Here is a 12,320-nt window from a genome sequence, read left to right as displayed (position 1 = left end):
CATACTGGGTGAGTTTAGACTGCATGCATCTTGCTGTTTAGACTTCTGGCATTGGGTAGCATTACATCTAGGTTCTTATCCCTTCTGATACCTATGGAGGTAGGTTTGTGTTTTGAGCCTTACCTATTCAGGGCACGCTGCGGGTAACAACAGCCTTTGCCAGTATCCATATGGCCTGCACTGATAGGTGCATGCCAGTCCTAGCAGGTGAAGCATCATGTCATGCTCAGCATGTCATCCCAGGCTGGAACACATTGGATTCCCTTTGACTAACTGCAATACTTCAGTCAATTGTTGCAATTGATCATCTCATTGTCATATTGCGGCATGATGCTTGGTGAGGGTAGGATGTTAGTCATGGTCCTCAGGTGTGCATATAGTACATGGTGTTACATTACTTAACACATGGCATTCATGCCTCAGGTGGTGCTGCAGGGCTGCCTCTGTCAGATGCACATATTACACTCCCTGTACATGTTTGTGAGCAGGTTATGTCATTTTAGACGTCCCTGTTATTATTTGAGTGAGTCAGAGGGGGTATCATTCCCAGGGTTCCTACTGAGCCAGTGTATGTGCTATGCGTTGCCTTTTGCCAAGGCCAGGGCATACTGGGCATGCCTCCTTCTGCCTACTGGGGCAGGCTCAGGTTGTTCCTCCTCCGAGTCACGCTCTGCCTGTGATGGCCTTGGCAATGGTGGGGGGCTGTTTGGCCCAGCCCTATGCTGGTCCTGCTGCAGCTGTTTTCGCAAGATCATATTATGTAGCATAGCACATACCATGACAATTTGGGTACATATTGTTGGTGTGTACTGCAAGGCTCCACCAGATGTGTCCAGACACCGGAACCATGACTTGAGCAGCCCAAACACACGCTCTATTACATTACGTGTTTGTGCGTGTGCCTCATTATGGCATTCCTGTTCAGGTGTGTATGTGTTTCTGATGGGTGTCATCAGCCACGGCTCCAGTGCATAACCTGCAAACCCCACTAGGTGTCCGTGTGGGATGTCCCCATTGGCAAATGTCTGGTACAGCTGCGTCAAATGCCAGATGTGGGAATCATGGTAGCTCCTAGGGCAGCCGGCACACACATTCATTATTATGCCCTGGGCATCACACACAACCTGGCAGTTGATGGAGGGGAAGCCCTTGTGGTTAATGTAGGCCCTACCCCGCTCACCGGCTGGTGCTTTGATGCATATGTGCGTGCAGTCTATTGCACCCCCTACCTCAGGGTATTCTGCTATTTGCTGGAAGAGACGCATATTGCTGGCCAATACCTCACGGGCATTGGGGAAATATACATGATCACCGACATGTGCTGACATGGCATCCAGGAACTGGTGCAGTACCCTGGAGGCTGATACCTGTGATATCCCCATCATATCACCAGTTGGTCTTTGGAAGGTACCTGTTGCTAGTATTCTTAGGCCAACAATACCTTGGTTTCCACTGGGATGGGTTCCCCTCTGTTGGTTCTGTGTGTGAGGCGTGGCCTGCACAGCTCAACTATTTGCTGCAGGAGGTCTGTGTCCACTCTATAGCGCTCTACTATCTCCAGCTCATGTAACCCATGGTAGGTGACCCTGGGCCTGTACACTCTTCTCTGTCTCCTCACTGTGGGTTGTCTGGCACCATCTGCATTGTCACCACCCTCAGCAAGTCACCTATGTCTCATTATGACAGCTATGGCAGCCCCTAACATTTCTGCTCTGAGTTCAGCTTTTTCAGTTTTCACTTCTAATAGCTTACTCCTGTCTTGCAGTGTCTCTTGACAGAAACATCCTGCACTGCTGTTTGCAGAGTTTTAAGTGCTGGGCTGGGCTACTATTCTGCCTGTGTAATTGCCTGCTTCTAATTGTTTTCAGCTGCTAGCTCCAGCAGTATTCCCTGCTAGCTTCCTACGGATTCTGTTACTTCCTTTTTCCTTTCTGTTTCCTCAGGGGGGAGCAGCGTGCATACCAGCAGAAACACGCTCACAGTGGCTTAAACGCACGCACACATGCTTACACGGTTCAGAATCTGCTTATTCAGGTTAAAACGCGCGCACACCCGTGCAAACAGTTACAAGTCTGCCAACAGGCTCCCACATGCTCAGTCTGCCCTACACGCGCGCACACCAGCGCAAACAATGTTAAACATCTACCAACACGCTCCCACATGCTCAGTCTGCCTTACACATGCGCATACTGTCCTACTCGCGCTTCATGGCACGCACACGTGCGCTTGCACGCCCAGCAAGAAACTTTGGTGTAGGCAACAGTGTACACCTTCCATTTCTTGACTTTCCCATGCTTATGTTGTGGCACTCCTCTTTCCATGATATGTGTCTGACATCTGTCATGTAACACTGACCTCTAATGAACTGCATTTCTTTCTGTCATTCCCCCCTGTGATGTCACCTATCTCCTACTCTGTTCCTCCCCCTTATGTAACTCTTACACTACTCAGAATGTGCTCATTTGCTATGTGACAGTGGAATTCAGTATCCTAACACTCATTTGCATCAGATTGCCTACTAATGCTTAGTTACATGTCCTAGACTCAGCTTCCCCCCTTAGCAACCACTAAACGGTGGCCATGTTGTTTTTGGTCTGCTGGTTCCTGCATTGTAAACCCATGTATTGCATAAAACCTACATTTGTGGGTTTATAACCTTCATTTTTATGTTTTATACAGCGCAGCCCGTTTGCGCGGGGCTGCGCTGGGTTTAAACATCGGCGATTGCCGAAAAAATATATATTTTTTTTTAATATTTGCATCGGGGTACCTTGCCAATGGCCACATATTTGGCCATTGGCATGCTGCCTGACACATATGCACCCTTTATTTGGAGCTGACATGGCTCCATTGTGGTTTTTGCAGAAACGTACTCATTTGACAACTGAGTACATTTCTCCAGCTAAAACGGCTCTTACACAAGCTGCTTTGGGCTTCCTGGATCACTAATCTACCTCATTTGCATGCTATTCGGCTGCAAGTGAGGTGATTAGCATATCCATGCCCACTCCGTGTAAGAGACGTTTTAGCTGGTCTCTTACATGGACTTTATGGCTGTTCCTGGATCGCGAAGGCTGCATGGAGTCTTACACTACTCTTAGACTCCATGCAAGCCTTCGTGAATCCTGCCCATTGTGTTTGTGGATACTTTATATTGAATTATACAGTCCAAGCACATAAAGAAAGGGCCATAATAATGAGCATTTAATGAACTGCTGGTTTTCTGCTGTGATAAACATTTCTGTAGTGTTTTCTGCCTAAAATAGTTTAGTTAGTAGCTGTAATATTCTCCATATTCCTGATTGTGTTGTGGGCCTAGTTGTTTGTTAGACGCTGGTTTCTGAGCTCATTGTCCAGGCTATCTTAATTAGCAAAAACCATCCCCCACTCCAGTGAGAGCTTAGTATTTATGGTCATTGTCTAGTTGGGTTGCCAGGTCTATGGCTTGGAGAAAGCACTTCACTGGTTCTTTTGAGCTTTTTATAAAGTTGTTTCACGTTTCAACTTTCTGTTACTTAAGAAGATAACTTGATTGTTTCAGCCATTACACACAGAGCTATCTGAGGAGGAGCACCTGATCTGGGATATATAGCAATAAGTAGCCTATTTTTTTTTTTTTGCTTATTTGTAGTAGTTATTGCTTATTCTAGATATTTATAGCAATTTTATTGTATACTGCATAGTTGTACTGTACTTCCTAGCTATTGGCTCACTGCTGATTTTCTGCTGTGATAAACATTTCTGTAGTGTTTTCTGCCTAAAATAGCTTCCCACTCTCCTTCACTATTGGTATCTTGTCTTTATACCTGCTGGCCTTGCAGTTGCCCACCCCTATTCTAAATTTGATCTCGGACACTCCTCCCAGTCTAGTGTCATTAGCTCATTCTACCTAATACAGAGAGAACATCTGAGAAGGCCAACCCACTTAGTTTCTTTCCTTCTGTTCCTCCTTTCTCCCTTTCTTAAAAAAAAAATTGCCTGAATCTCCTTGTGTTCTGACTGTGCTTCTCAAACATTTTGGAAATATAGAGTATATTTTAGTGCATTTATTAAAACTGTATTTGCCTTAATATTGCTACAACCCAAGTGCTTTAGTTTGCACTGCATCTGAATAGTTTTATTGTGTTTTAGCTGCTCTTCTGTATATATAGACTTTTCTGTATATGTAGTCTAGCTACTTATTCTACTTTATTACTGCCTCTTAAATCGTTTTCAGTTGTGCACTTGCCTTGCTTCATTTAAAACGTTTTAAATTGCTAATTTTGTAGAGTTTTAATTGCAATTGAATGTGCAATCCCGTAACAGAACTCAATAAAGGATGCCCCACAAAACGTCACCAAAATCAGCAAAATCAGCAAAATCAGACTCTTCAGTCCAAGGTAATAGTCCACGATGGTTTAATACACAACAAAAGTTAACATAGGTTAAGCGCTTTCATTTCCACAGTAAACGGAAACTTCTTCAGAACGAAAAGAGTTTTAATTGCATTTACTGTTTAGGGCTACCCACTCAAGTGTGTTAGCCTTTTCTGTGTTTATTGTCTGTATTATTGCATTGTTTAGCCTGTTTTAACCAACCCCCCCCAAAAAAAAACAAAAAAAATACTATCTTGTTTGCTTGTTTCCCGCGTTTCCTAGCTAGTATTGTCCAGATGGCTTTGCTGGTTTCAGGACTTTATTTTCTGTGTTCAGAGCTATCCAGACCTTGCTGTGGTAGAGGGAAGTCCTACTGCTTACCAGTAGAAGTGGTGAGCATTGTACTGTCTAACACTAAAGGAGTGGTTTCCAGCTCTGAAATTGTAATTTTATTAGCCATTTTGGGCTGATTTCTATCCCTTTTAACTTTCTGGCTTAAAAAAGTGTGCTTTTGTGCATTTTTCACACCATGCTGCACAGCAGGACAATGGTTAAACTATTCCAGGTGCCAGAAAGTCTGCTCTTCAAATTTTCCCTTTGAACTAGCTGGTTTCTCAGTAGTCGCACTAAAATCTGAACCCCTGTGACTAGCACTTGCTCTAGAACCTGCTGGAAAGCACTAGGAAGCCTTAAACTGATACAAGCACTCAACTCTCCTTGTTAATAAAGAGAAATTAATCGTAGGCATTAAACAGACTATAACTGTAAAGTACTTTGAAAAGGTAAGGGAAAACAGCTCTTGTACTTTACAAAAAAGCACCTAAACAGGCATTTCCAAGGATCAGCTTCCGGTGATTTCTCCTGTCCACCTGGTGAATCTGGGCATACTGGGGCAATGCAGCAACTGCCTCATGTACACAGACAACCCGCTCCTCCTACCACCCAGCACTACAACCTGCGAGAGATGCACTTAAATAGCCAAACTGGAAGCAAAGCTCTCTCCAGCCAAGATTGTGCTAGACAGTCAAGAGGAGAAGGTTAACACCTGCACTACACCTCGAGCAACACATAGCCCTTCAAAACCCACACCATCAACACCCACACATAGCAGCACTAAACCCACATATGCAGAGGCCCCTAACATTAACTTGCCCAAGCAACAATGACCTCCGAAGCTGAAACACAAGAAAACACCAGTCACAACCAAAGTGACACATAAGTCACAACACCAGTGTGCCACCCAACAACAGCCCTTAAGGCAAGACGACGTACCCAACACTTTAGTCATAGGTGACTCTATAGTCAGGCACACTGATGTCCCACTTACTAGGCTAAACAAGGAGAAAATTACAGTCAGCTGCCTGTCGGGTGCACATAATGCATGTACTCAAGTCACTCCACAACAAATACAAATACGACTCTGTCATTGTCCATGTTGGAATGAATGACTTGAGACGTACCTCCCTGGACTACATGAAAAGAGACATGGAAGGGCTCTTGGATCATGTGGCCCAGGTGGGTATGACCCTAGCCCTGAGTAGCATCCTGCCTTCGCCCAGAATGATATCACAGTATAAGGACAAAATGATTGACTTCAACAATTGGCTAAGCTTCTGGTGTCATTCAAAGGGGATCCAGTATCTGTCTGCTTGGGATGACATGATCGACAAACCACAATGCTTTGCCAGAGATGGTCTGCACCTGTCACCCCTGGGATTCAGGTTACTGACTAAAGCTCTTACCACCCCTATAGTGCCTTTTTTAGGCAAGGTTCAAGGACAAAACCACCACCGTAACAGATACAAGCATGCAAAATCTGAAGGTAATGCTACTCAATGCTAGAAGTCTAAACCTCAAAATGCACTCTCTGGAGGCACTCCTAAAAATGGAGAACACCCCTGGGATTCAGGTTACTGACTAAAGCTCTTACCACCCCTATAGTGCCTTTTTAGGCAAGGTTCAAGGACAAAACCACCACCGTAACAGATACAAGCATGCAAAATCTGAAGGTAATGCTACTCAATGCTAGAAGTCTAAACCTCAAAATGCACTCTCTGGAGGCACTCCTAAAAATGGAGAACATCGATATCTGTGCAGTAACTGAGACCTGGTTCAAGGCTCCAGAGAGCACCCCTACAATACCAGGTTACAACTCTTACCACACTTTTCGGCCACCAAACCAAGACCAAAACATTAAAAGTGGAGGAGTGTCCATATTCACCAAGGATATTCACACCTCCAGGCTAGTTGCCCAACACAATGCATCTGAAATTCTCCAGGTGCAATTAACGCTAGGTAAGACTGCAATCCAAGTTTTAGCTTGCTACAGATCCCCCACCATGCCCCAAAATTCTCACTGCACCTGTCTAAACATACTGGAAAATATTAAGATACAACCAAACAGCCTAATACTGGGTGATTTCAACTACCTCACCATTAACTAGAAAAATTACTCGGGTACCAACACCTTTTCCCAACGGTTCTTGGAATTCATAAATTCCAAAGCCCTGGATCAACTAATCCATTGTCCAACCAGGGCTCCAATATCTTAGACCTGGTCATTAACAACATGGGAGATAGATGCACCACACCAGTGGTCACCCTGTCATTGGTCAGGTCTGACCATAAGCAAATCACCCTTGACATCCACATCCCACCCCCACCCCCCAGTAAGGAAACCTCTGTAAAAAACTTCTCCAAAGCCAACTTCATGCTACTGAAGTCAGAAGTGACAAACTTCATGACACCCATGCAGATGGGGGCTGAAGGTTTGACTGCTGAATCCTACACTAAGGCACTGTATGAGCACATCCACTCGTGCATGAATCATGCCTTCCCAAATAGAACCAACATGTATTCATCCAAAAAAAGGAAGCCAATCTGGTGGTCCACTGCCATAAACAAACTATATAACAGAAGGAAGAAACTGTTGTAGAAAGAGGAAAATTCCAGGATGCAAAAAACTCTCTTACCAGCCTCAGTAAGAAGCTGAGATCCCTCATAAAATCCTCCAAAGATAGTTATGAAAATAAAATTCCCAAAGATTCCAAAGACAACCACAAGGCATTCTATAGTTATGTCAAGAATCTAAATGGCAATACTCAGATCTGATCTGAGCTACAACAGAATGGTACTAAATATACTGATCCCAAGGATATTGCCAATACCATTCAGGTATCCCTGCTGTTGAATAGCAGCTGCTGGCAAATCGATATAGTGCCAACTTTACCCCCCTCTCACCCCCTAAAGGGCCCATCTCAATACCAAAATATTGCCAAATTCCAGTAATTACGACCACACTGTCTAAAAAAACTCCAGCTATACTCTGTGGCATATCGTCTACTCAGAGACGATCTCTGCTTAACATACAAGGCTATGTTAAACCCTGAGCTGTTGGACATGCTCCACTTAAAGAAATCCCAATCCCTCAGAGCAACATGCTCCAGGGATCTAAACCTTGCCATCACAGTGAACAAAACATGCTGAAGGGATAGGTTCCTGACCCAGCGACTCCCCATACTCTGGAATAGACTGCCCATACATATCAAGCAGAGCACCTCCTTGGCCCTCTTCAAAAGGAACTTTGACGACTGGGTGGGAGATAGGAAATTCACCCCAGGATCATGTCATTTACTCTGCTAGACAGGGGTCCAGGGAAGTAAATACTGTGAGAAGAAATATCCAGGGAATTGTTATGGTTAGGCTTGCATAGGCCCTAGGGCTGATAGCCTAGTACCAACTTATGAACCTATAATAATGACAATGAATTGCATGCTTCTATGTAGCTTACTTATTTTGAGTTAATGCCAGATATGAAACAGTCAGAGATGGCTAGAAACCAGCATATGACATTTTGATATTTCACTGATGTTGGAGTTTTCAGTATATAAACTCTTTGTTGCATTAAATGTACATTTATTTACCTCTGTCAGTGGACTCTCATATGCATTTTTACTTTTTCTCCTCAGTATGAATGATTGTTTGCTTATGAAGGGGGGAGATAATGTGAAACAGCATTGTTACAATACTGAACTTATATAAAAGTTTAAATGCGCTTACTGGTCCATAGCAGTGACACCAGAATGGCATGCTGAAGGTTTTTGGTTTAAATCCTAAATGATAGCCAATATTGCCCTTTCATTTTTTCTATTTTAACAGTGCTTAAGTTGATCATTCTCTGTATTTGTGTGTGAGTGTTGTAATCTGGCCTTGGTGACCGTGTTGGAGTTTTCTAGCTAAAAGAATGATGTTCCTAAGGGAAAAATTCAACATCAATCTCTTCAGAGGCTGTTTTTAGTCTAACAGCAGGGATACCTGCAGGGTACACTGGAGGTCTTGGGTACAAGTCATAAATAGTAGCTAATATTATTCTTTCTCTTATGATTCTAACATTAGCTAATCAATGGGCTTTCACAGTATTTGTGTCTGTGTGTTTTACTATTTGTTCATATAAAAGCATGTCAGGATGGGGTCTATATTATAATCTCGAAGGTTTAAAACTTCGAATCACTAAAGATCAAACTTTAGTGATCAAAGTCTTAAACCATCGAAACCAAAAAAAAAATACTAAATTAAAGAAAAAAAAAAACTAAGTAATGTGTAGGCAGGGGGGCAAGCACCCCTGCAACCCCCACACCCCCTACTTAAAAATATCAACTCTGAGAACACACTACATTGAAGTAAACGTAAATCTCCCCATACAGAGATTTTCCATTTAAACGTTCGATGTAGTGCACTTTCAGCATTCTAGTGTCGACAATATCGTATTCGATATTATCAGACTTCGAGATTTTAATATAGACCCATCAGAATGCACTGAGATAGTAGAGTTTAAATAATACAGTGTACACAGAATATTTATGTAGTCTATTAATAGTGAGACCAAAGGTTACAAAGTATAATAGTAAATATAGTTTACTCTGCTGTAAGATTGTTACCATTGGGTGACATGTCATTCTTAATATTTTAAAAGTGACATTTTAGAATGTCAGGAGAAAAATATTTACCATTCTTGTAGCACAAAAAACTGTAATAGAGCTGATATACTTGAATGTATAAAAATGGAGTTTTGGTGAGTCTGGTGGAATGGTGACCTAAATTTGTGGTATAAAAGAAATGAAAGAAAAAAATGTAAGATGGAAATATAAACTCGGAAAAGAACTATAGAAACTTAATTCAGTAACAGTAGCAATGACAGAATGTGGCCATATGCAACTTGACTGGCCTAAGTATTAGTAATCAATTTGGTAAAAGCAGCCAGGAAGTCCGATGGGACAGATGTTTCAAAGGAAATGCATCAGTATAAGAAAATAAGTTAATATCCAGTTGAAAGTCAACTGATTAAGACAATTTCTACAGTATTATGATCATTTCTGGAGAAGTTATCTTTGCAGAAACATGCACAACACAGAAATGTCAGAAGATTGAAAAAAAAAACATGTACAGTCTTCACAAGACATAATAAGAGCTTAGGCTGTAAAATGTAAAAAAAATGCACAAAAGCAGAGAGAGAACACATATTTCAGAGCTTCAAGGAAATGAATAATCTGGGAGGTAACATATAAAGAGAGAGAGAGAGAAAGATAGAGATGTGAACTAAAAAATAATTATGTAAGATGCAGTGTGGATAAACACAGTAAATGGCTACTGCCTCATAGGGAAACAGTAGTCTTAGTGAAGAATTTTAAGAGGCAAAAATGGTATCATAATTCAAACTCATAATTTAGAAATGCATGTGGCAAGACCATAGCATATCATAGAAATAGATACATTTAGCTTTGGGTTTATTTAAAATAAGTTGCTGCTTATAAGTACAAAAACATATGATCAAAGAAGCTTGAGCTGATAATTCTTAGCACATTTTAAAATGTATGTTCTTGAATTTTCTTAAACATCATTTATATATTCATGTACCACATTTAAATTGGATGTAGATGAGTGCTTCTATGTGTAGATACATAGGATGCGGAGGTTTAAGTTGAATTCTGCTTATTATTTTATCTCAAGATTTTAGTGTAACATGTGTTCCCCTAGCAAAGATAAAAATTGGGATCACGTTAATTACAGCACATGTTCAATTATCTGCATTATTTAAGCAACCTGTTGCAATTGCTTTGGTTGTTTGACTTGATAAAGCCTGGAATATACCAGGCGAAAGCGCTTGTCCGATTGTTTATTTATTTCTTTTGCATCTGGAAACTTTGTGAATAAAGTGTTCTCAACTTTGCTGGTCGAATTATTGCCTTCGCTTTTGGTCTTGGCGCTTGGATTACTGGTTTTGTTTGGTTCGTGTTTCTTCATTTTTTGTGGTTTATTACCTGACCATGACCGAAGCAGCTGAGGCGTTCAATCCAGCCAATACACCGCAACTACTACAGAACACTGAGAATGAACTTCCCGTCACGAGGGCGGAATTCAACCAGCTTGTAAGCATGCTTGCTGAACTCAAAGGACTGCTTAACTGTCAGCAGCAGCATGCTGCTGGTCACGCTGGTGGTAGCAATGGAAAAGAGGATGAGAGTCCTAAAATCACCCACGCCAACTGTACCAGAGTAAGAAAGACTTTGGAAGGACATGTCGAATCTCATGGGGAGCTTACAAATGGAAAAGAGTTAACTCACAAAAACAACAACGCTCCACAACAGAAACGGAGCAGGGACAAACCTAACGAGTTTAATTTTACCAGCTGGGCAAATCAGCCCTTTCATTTTGGCAAAACTCTTGTAGTCCTGCTTTAATTGAAGCGGACTTTAACGAATTCAAAGATAAGCTTTACGCTTTGAGGAGTAATCAATGTGAACTAGACTACTTGCGTGAATGTGTAAGGGTAAAGCGTGTACCAAAAGGACTGCTTTTGTTTAAATTTCCGAATTTTGTAAAGTATGGTTCAGTACACTATAATCAATTGTGTGAGATTTTTGACAGGGCAGGTTTAGAAGTATTGCAAGTCATGATTACTGAATATGAGAACAAAGCCAGTTTTCTCAGTGACGACTTGAAAGCTTTACATAACACTGTTACCTCTGATTCCAATTTTGGTATGGTCAAACACGATTACGATAGAGTATTCAATGAAGTAGACCAATTTTGCCTGAAAATTACTAACAGGAAAATTAAGAAACTGGATAGGGACTTGTATGAATACAGGGAAGGTTTGGCATACCCATGTCACAATAAAAACACCAACAATGTAAGAAGTTCTAGTATGGTGAATCAGGGGAATGATGATGTTTTTCATCAAAACCTTAACGAACCTCCATGTAGAAGTGAGTGGTTGGCAGAAAAAGATAGAAGGCAACGCAATCAGGGTTTACCCCAACACCCCGGGAGACCGGGGTCTTGGGGACACAAACAGCAGAGAACATTAAGGAGGTGGGACAACAATTAAGCAACATGGATGACTCACCCATAGGTATTCTGCTAACTTCCAATTTGATTACAACAACGACTGCTGACGCTAGTTTAAGTACAAATAGCATTACGGTCATTGAAACTTCTAACTGTAAATTATTTAAAATGGACAATTTCATCATCTACAATTACACTGACATCACAGTAGATGAGACAGCCTTCAGTATTTTTACTAAAGGGCTTCATTTTGTGCCAACCAAAAGTGTCGATTTAGCCAACTTACTGGTGGAACTTAAATTATTCACCAGGGGTTTAAATCTTAGACATTTTTTTAAAGGCAAAGAGATACAACAACCCCCTTGTTTGCAGAGGAAAAGTACTTTCAATCCTCCTATGCATCCATTAATTAGGTTATATGAAGAATTAGTTGAATGTGGGTTAAGGGACAGTTTTAAGACCACTACTGGATTCAAACAGGTCAACATGAACAACAATGAGTTAGAATATATAACCAAGTTAAGCAAGGAGAGTATCAGAGTAATGAAGCCAGACAAAGGGGGCGGTGTTGTGCTTATGTACGACGATAATTACAAATCACACATGCATAATTTGTTA

The sequence above is a fragment of the Protopterus annectens genome, chromosome 15.part0 (genome assembly GCF_019279795.1).
Source record: "Protopterus annectens isolate FY-2018-M chromosome 15.part0, PAN1.0, whole genome shotgun sequence".
Classification (NCBI taxonomy): Eukaryota; Metazoa; Chordata; order Ceratodontiformes; family Protopteridae; genus Protopterus; species Protopterus annectens.
This window is presented reverse-complemented; position numbering follows the sequence as displayed.